Below are 7,487 nucleotides of genomic sequence, written 5' to 3' on the forward strand. Positions count from 1 at the left end.
ACCAGAAGTAAAAAAATGAATAGTCCCAAGTGGGACAGACACTCATCTCCCAATGGAGAGCGGTCATACTCAGGGTGCATTTGGTGATAAGTTTGATTTTCAGTTTGATTGTATGGAAAGTTATTGGTCTGTGGGTCTGAAAGGCCTGGCAAGACGATTGTATTCGCACAGTGAAAACAATGTAGGATGAGTGGATCCTGAATTTTGAAAAACGGTCCATTCGTTTTTATATACTGAAAGGACTCTTGATGTCCTTTGGACCCTTAACAGGTGTACACAGTCTAAGGGTCTACAGGGTCTAAGAGGTATAAAGGGTGTCAGGGTCTAAAGGAGTCTAAAGTGTTGAAAGGGTCTTAAATGGACTAAAAAGTTCTAAAGGGGTTTGATGGATGTAAAGACTCTATAGGGGTTTAAAGGGTCATAAAAGGTCTTAAGGGCATATTTGATCTAAGGGGGGTCGAAAGGGTACATTCCAATTGTCGTTTGCCTGGGCCATTTGACTGGGCCATGACTGGGTCTAAACGGTCTAAAGGGTTTAAAGGGTCAAAATCATCTAAAGGCTTTATATGGTGGAAAAGGTGAAAGGGTCTAAAGTGTTGAAAGGTCAAAGGGTATACAGGTGGAAGGCGTCTATAGGGATTTCAAGGGTCATAATTTCTCTGGGATATAAAGGTCTGAAGGGAATATGTTCCAAAAGCAATTTGGGTCTAATGGGTCTCTGAAGGGTCTATAGGGATATAAAGGATGTAAATGTATAAAGTGTCTTGAAAGGTCAAAGGGGTCTAACAGTCTAAAGGGTCAATGGGATTTAAAGATCCAAAGGGTACATTCCAATAGTCCATCCATCCATCGGAACCATACTCTGCACAGAGCGTCGGTGCTGCTGAAGCAGTTTCTTTGGCTATTTGGCACAATCCTGGACAGGTCGCCACTCCGACGCAGGATACTCGAATGACTCGATCATCCCCAGCAAACTGGTAGTCATTTTGCCGACCTCGGAAGGATGGCAGGCTGAATCAACCCCCTGGTGAAGTAATTCAGCAGGCAACGAGGCTTGAACTCAGGATCGTTGGATCCAAAGCCACCACCCTAACCACTAACCCAACACCAGGATTATTCCAGTAGAAGTTGGGGAATAAAAGTCTATAGGGCCTTAAGGATGTAAAGTGTCGATAAGGTCTTAAAATGGTTAAAAGGACTGAAAGGACTGTCCCCTCTCTGCCACCCACCCCAACTCTCTTTCTTCCCCTCTCCCGTTCTTTCCCGTTCTTCAGTCCAAGAGGGTATTAATGACATTAAAAGGTTAAATTTAATTTTGAGGCTAAATTAAATTACGATTAAGATCAGATTAAATGAAGAGGTTTAAATTTAAAAAAAATGAAGCATCTTGTGACAAAATGGAATCTCGAGGAATGTGATGACGTACAAATATATTTTTACGGAAATGGCCCTTCGTATGCTACTAAATATAGGATTAGCCCAGATTCTCCATTGAATGCATGTTTAGCCAGGTTGTTCGGTAATTTGACATTACATGTGTGTCGGGAGGTGTCACACACTGTTATTTGTTATGCAGTGGTGGTGTGCCGAGGGCTTCTTCTTCTTCTTCTTCCTTCACCTCTCCGGACGAGGCCCCGCCCAGTCGGCTGAGAGGGAGTGGCCAAAAAGAGGAAGCAAAACTCAGGGGAGGAGCTTTGTCAGCTTCGTAAAAGGGGATGAGCCAGTGGGCAGTGAACGAAGACCTCTTGGAGAAGTTCAGTTTTGGGAGAAGTAAAAAAACTGCAGTCGGTTTTGAGGCATGCTCAGGCTTCGAGGCGAGAAGGAAAGGAAAATGTGGAAAAGAACTGAGAGGACCTGGCTGCTGTGTGAGTCTGGAGTTGGCTTCGAGAGGAGGTGATCGACAGGTTCAACCTGCGTCTAACGACGGAGCCTCTGACTGTCCCGACTCACCTCACGGCTCGATGACGTTTTGGAGTCCCAAGGATGCAGCCTGCCGGAGCCCAGCACCCAGATTTGGCCTTGTCTGGTGAACAGGCCAGGCCTGTACTTGTATGCTGGACCTTGAGAGAAATCAGCTGAAACCCATCGTTGATCTGACGGTCTGGTGCAGTCGACCTCACGGGGTTTGAACGCGCCGAGGCTGCGAGCGAGGGCACTGCCGGGAGCAGGAGTACGACGCCTCCATTTCGCCATGTGGCTTGTTCGAGCTTGGGGCTCGAATCCGTGGACATCGGCTTGTTACGAGCGATATTCGCGCTTTTCACAATTTTCTCTCATCCATGAAACATCACCAAGTACTTTGTCTTGTCTGCATGCTGTCTGTCTGTCTTGTCTGCATGCTGTTTTAGGTATATCTCGGTAGGGACCGCCTCAAAACCCGTAATCCATAGTTCCCTAGTTAAAAACGGGTAATAGATTAATTAAAACATTGTCGTGAATATTTTGCTTGTGTTGCGTTCCCCGATGTTCCCCAATAAATCAGCTTGATTCATATGAAGTTGCCGCTATGGATTAATTTGTGTCGCCTCGAGGAACGATCTGTTTGATTGGTATATAAAACCAAAATGGTTACAGACTGGCAGAAAACGCTCCGCATTTGACAAAAGCAGTCTGAAACCGGGATCTATTTCCCCAACTGGTAAGGTCCAGGATTACGTTGGTATCGTGATTGAAGACAAGTGACCCGAGGCCTGTGCCAAGCCAGCCGGCGTTATAAACCCCGGAGACGGCGTTGGTGAGGAGCCAAGAGTGGTGAGGCGCCAAGAGTCGGGTGAGAATTCCGCCACCCCGGATCCGCAACAATAGATTACATTTTGAGTTAATTAGTAAATTATCTCACCATATGGATGGAATTTTTTTTGAAGGGCTGCATTAGTTTTTGTGCATCGATGACATGAATCATCATATCGAGTTTGAAAATGATCCGTTGAGCCGTTTATGAGGTTCAGATCGAAGATGGGCGACTGGCGGCTATTTTAGTTGTAAAATATACGAATCCTCAACCACTTCTAGCACATGCATTTGACGATGTCGTTCAAACATGGTGCAAAGATAATGAATGATGGCTTACATATGCACGTTATTATTTTTCAACATCAGATCCAATATGGCTGACTGGCAGACATTTAGTTCTAAAAAAAAAAAACCCGGTGTTGAACACGTCCTCGACCATTTCTCGGACATGCATTTACTGACTTTCAACCTTGACACACAGAAAAGGAATAATGGCTTATATCTGCATGTCACTTTTTTCGATATCATATCCAAGATGGCCGACTAGCAGCCATTTTGTTACTTAAATGTGTCCCAAAACATTTCTCAGACATACATGGTCTGATTTTGATCAAACTTAGCACAAACACAGTACATGGTGGCATACACGTGCACTTCACTTTATTTTGCGATCGACTCAAAGATGGCCAATTGGTAGATTGGGGACCATCTTAGTTGTACATATTGTTGCGAATTCGCGCTCGCCGGCGTGCGAGCGGCCACGTAACTCGAATCGCGGCACGTCGCCCACTGGACGGACAATTCTGTCATAACCCTCTCGGACTACCGCCGGGAACTACTCACGGGTGGGCCTTTCGGCCTCACCACGATCCTGCCAATCGGCCCCCCGCATGGGATAGGGTTGTTCGCCAAATTCAACCTGCCAAAGTACCCACACGGAGGGTAGACCGGGCGATCGCACCTCGCGGCAGGTCGACTCCGGACACGGGCCACTTAAGTGACCCGTTCCGTACTATCGGGATAACCGAGCGGTGTTAACGTTGGCCTCGACGGTTCCGATTAATTATCGGGCATATTAAGCCCACTACCAACCCTTTACGCAAAGCAAGATGGAGATTCAATTAAAGAAAAGGCGAAGCGAAACGGGAAAACAGTTCAACATAAGGCACATTTATTCCACGGCACACGGAAAGCACACGTATACAATTACAACAATTATGCACCAAACGAAGATGTTACAAAAGAAACACAACAATGCAGATCTACTACCGACTACGCGAGCAAACGGCAACACTTACACAGTTTTACTTTACACACGGCTCCGACAACACATTTACTCAAAAGCAAAATAAAAGGGCCACCCTCAAAGACAAGGGGGCAGATGGGGCCTGTGGGCCGCGAGAGCAGGTGGATCCTACCTGTGTCTTGTGATGAGCCGCAAATGTGGCGGCGGTTCCCCGACTCCGTGGTCCTTCATAGGTTTCGTTGGCACTGCTTGGAGTGGGGTGGGAACGGGGCCCCCTTTTCGCACTATCTCAGCGCGGGGGGGGGGGAAGGGGGGAATTGTTGATGCTCTGGGGAAAGAGGATAGCTGGCTTGCTTGGGTCCCGCGACGAGCGACTCCACTGCGACCTCGTCGCCGACCGCTGTCTTCCTTGCCTCGGACCCGAGGTATCCGGTCCCCTCCGCAATTCTCCTCAGCCGACTACAGCAAATCACCTCGACTGCGCTCCAGGCTCCAGGCTTCCTCTCTCTGCAACTCCCCGACAGACTCCGAACCCCGACAGACTGCCACTCTCCAGACCCGACTTGACTGCCTCGACATTCCTGACTCCAACTCACTGCCTCCAACCTTCTCTCCAACTCAAAACTCTCAACTCTTCTCCAACTCGCCTTGACCGAAAAACTCACTCTTCCGAAAACTCTTCTCCAACTCGCCTTGACCGAAAAACTCACTGAATTCGCCCCGCGCTCGGCGCTTTATAGTGGTGTAGGAGAACCCATATGCAAATTTCTGGATCAGAACGAGCTCGGGGGGTGGAGCCACGCTCGCCCATTGGACGGAGAAAAAGGGGCGTGAATCTCCCCTGATCCTCGAATTTGCATATATCGATTCTACTCTGACGCGCCTGGAGGCGGGGCCAAACCGCCCCGCGCTTGCTGATTGGACGGATCAGAAGTGGGCGTGTATCATTCCTGATCCGACTTCTCCTCGGAAAGGCCGCGATTTGCACCCGCGGCTCGGTGCGCGTCCCGCACGAGGCCAGGACAGCCTGACGCTCGGTGCCCACAAGCGGTGCGGGAATGGCCGCAGAAGGAGAGGCAAAGGTGGTGGAGGGTTTAAAGTGCTGGTCCATGGCCATGGTGACGTTTGGAATGGTGGTGATGCGATGTTTGCGGGAGCGAGTTGTGAAGGTAAAGGTCGTGGCTGTTGGCGTTGTTGTTGTGGTGAAGTGGAGTTGTGGTTGGTGGTTGTTGTGTGATGGTGGTTAAGACGTGGTTGGTTCAAAATAAAGATAGAACAGAAAAACGGCTATCTGAAAGGGTCGCAGCCTGAATGAATCGCATTTATTCCCTCTAAACAATGGGTTTGGGGCTAACTACACATGCACTTAAAGAGATATCTCACCTACGGGACCTGAATGGTGGTTTGCGAATTTCCTAAACTGCAACACTACCCCCTCCCCTTTTTACAGACTCGTCCCGAGTAGTCTAAATTTTCGTGTGCCATCATGTGTAGTTCTCCCCTAGTACGTTTTACCTACGGATCCCTGAGTGCGACATTCATGGTATTCGTGTCCCCAAAATAAATAACCTGAGGGCTGGGTAACTAACTAAACAAACTCACTCACACGGACGACTTAAATAAAATTGCCGGTGCTAAGACAGATATGCCGGGGGCGCACTCATATTTACAGTACATCTTAACCTTAACTTACAAATTTTACACTAAACCATGGCCCAAGATCAATGGACTCTGCAAAAAGAAAGCAGGAACCAGGCTGCTGGCATGCAGTCTCTGGCTCAAGCAATGCAGGTGACAGGGAACGTGGCCGGCTGCTCACACACAGTCCAAGGCCTTCCCTTTTGAACTGAACCCAGTGGACCACAACGGTGCATGGGCTGCACAAACGCAGTCTCCGTGACAGCTCAAGTGGCACACGCAATGAGCACAACGGATGGATGGATGGATGAATGGATGGACGCAAACACGGTGCACGGGCCGCCACTGCAGGCCCGTGTTGTAGCTGCCAACAGGGCAGTTCTTGCAGCTTGCAAACTGTTGCCTTGATCCTGGCGCACATGGAAATGAACAGGGTGGGCAAAGCAAAATTGAACGGGGCTGGTGAACATGGGCCGTGGGCATGGCATGGCAAAGGTGAGCAGGCAACCACAGCCTGCAGAACAGGGCCGCTGCAGGCAAACACAGCCGGCAGACGATCTGGCCAGCACAGGCCTTGAAGCACAGTAGCTGCAAACGATCCGGCCGGTACAGGCCTCGTAGCAAAACAACAGCTGCCGATGAAGTGGGCCGGCACTTTGCCTTGCAGTGGAGGTTGGTGGAAGGAGTGCGGTGGCGCTGGCCACTCGGAAGGCGGGCTCGGACCTACCCTACGGTCTCCCTCCCACCTATCGCCTTTGCCTGTCACTGTCCCTACCCACTCCCTTAATTTGTCAAACCCCATTTAGCCCCAACTTATTTTTTTGTTGTTTTTATTTTTACTTCCCCACTATAAATTGTCCCTTAACCCCCTTTACTGTCCTTGTTCGGCTAACCTATCCTGTCACCTAGCCTACTCACAACCCCTACGTTCCCTTCCCGGAGGGGAATAAGGGAGAGCTAGCGTCCTGTTTCGAGGCCCAACGAAGCCTCAGGATGGCCTCCCCAGACTTCAGCGATCTATAACACAAAGTGGGTCCAGCGGCCCACAACGAGAGCGAGGGGATGGATGGTGCGGAGGGGTACATCTCCTAATCTACCCTAACCATTTAACTGTTAAACTACCCCGGGGCTTTCAACAAGCACCTCTCGCTTAAATTATTGGTTCTAACAACCCAGATTCCCGTCGCCTGTGTTGGTGTCCTCACAATTTCGGGCCTCGCCCCCCAATTTTCTTCCTGTGCCCTCACACGGTTTCATGGCTGGGACGTGTGGCTCACCTTGGCAGGCACTACCCTTTGCCGAATCTCCAGCTATGGCACCCTCGGGCACTACACTGTCTCCGAGTCTTGCAGCTCCCTAAACACCGGGGAATGCCCCCCATGGCACCTCCCCTGAAATGCACACGTGGCAGGCTGGCTTCCCAGGCCCCTTTCCGAGGGTCACCCGTGCCCACAACACTGCCCACGTGGCTAATGGCGCCCCGGGCCCCCGCACCAAGCAGACGCACCCATGTCCACTACGCTATCCCGGCCCCCCATGGGCCCTTGACCTACTACGGCCGACTAGCCTGGTGCCTGCGCTACCCACTCAGCGATACTCACCTTTCGCAGCCACGCTCCCAGCCCGTCAACAGGGCTCCTGCACCCCTCCAAACGGGTTTCGAGCCTACTTTCCCACCAACAACAAAAGGACTTCCATTTTTGTTAATTTGACTAACCCACTAACTCAGTCTACACTGACCCTGGGGGCCCTTGGGCGGGAGTCACTCCTCCCCCCAATCACTCATCGCACCATGCATTCCCCATTCGCTCCACACACACAGACCTGCTGGCCTCACTCACTCAACATGTCTCACACAACTCACCAACTC

The sequence above is a fragment of the Eptatretus burgeri genome, chromosome 2 (genome assembly GCF_056783735.1).
Source record: "Eptatretus burgeri isolate ZD-2024b chromosome 2, Ebu_testis_v1, whole genome shotgun sequence".
NCBI lineage: Eukaryota > Metazoa > Chordata > Myxini > Myxiniformes > Myxinidae > Eptatretus > Eptatretus burgeri.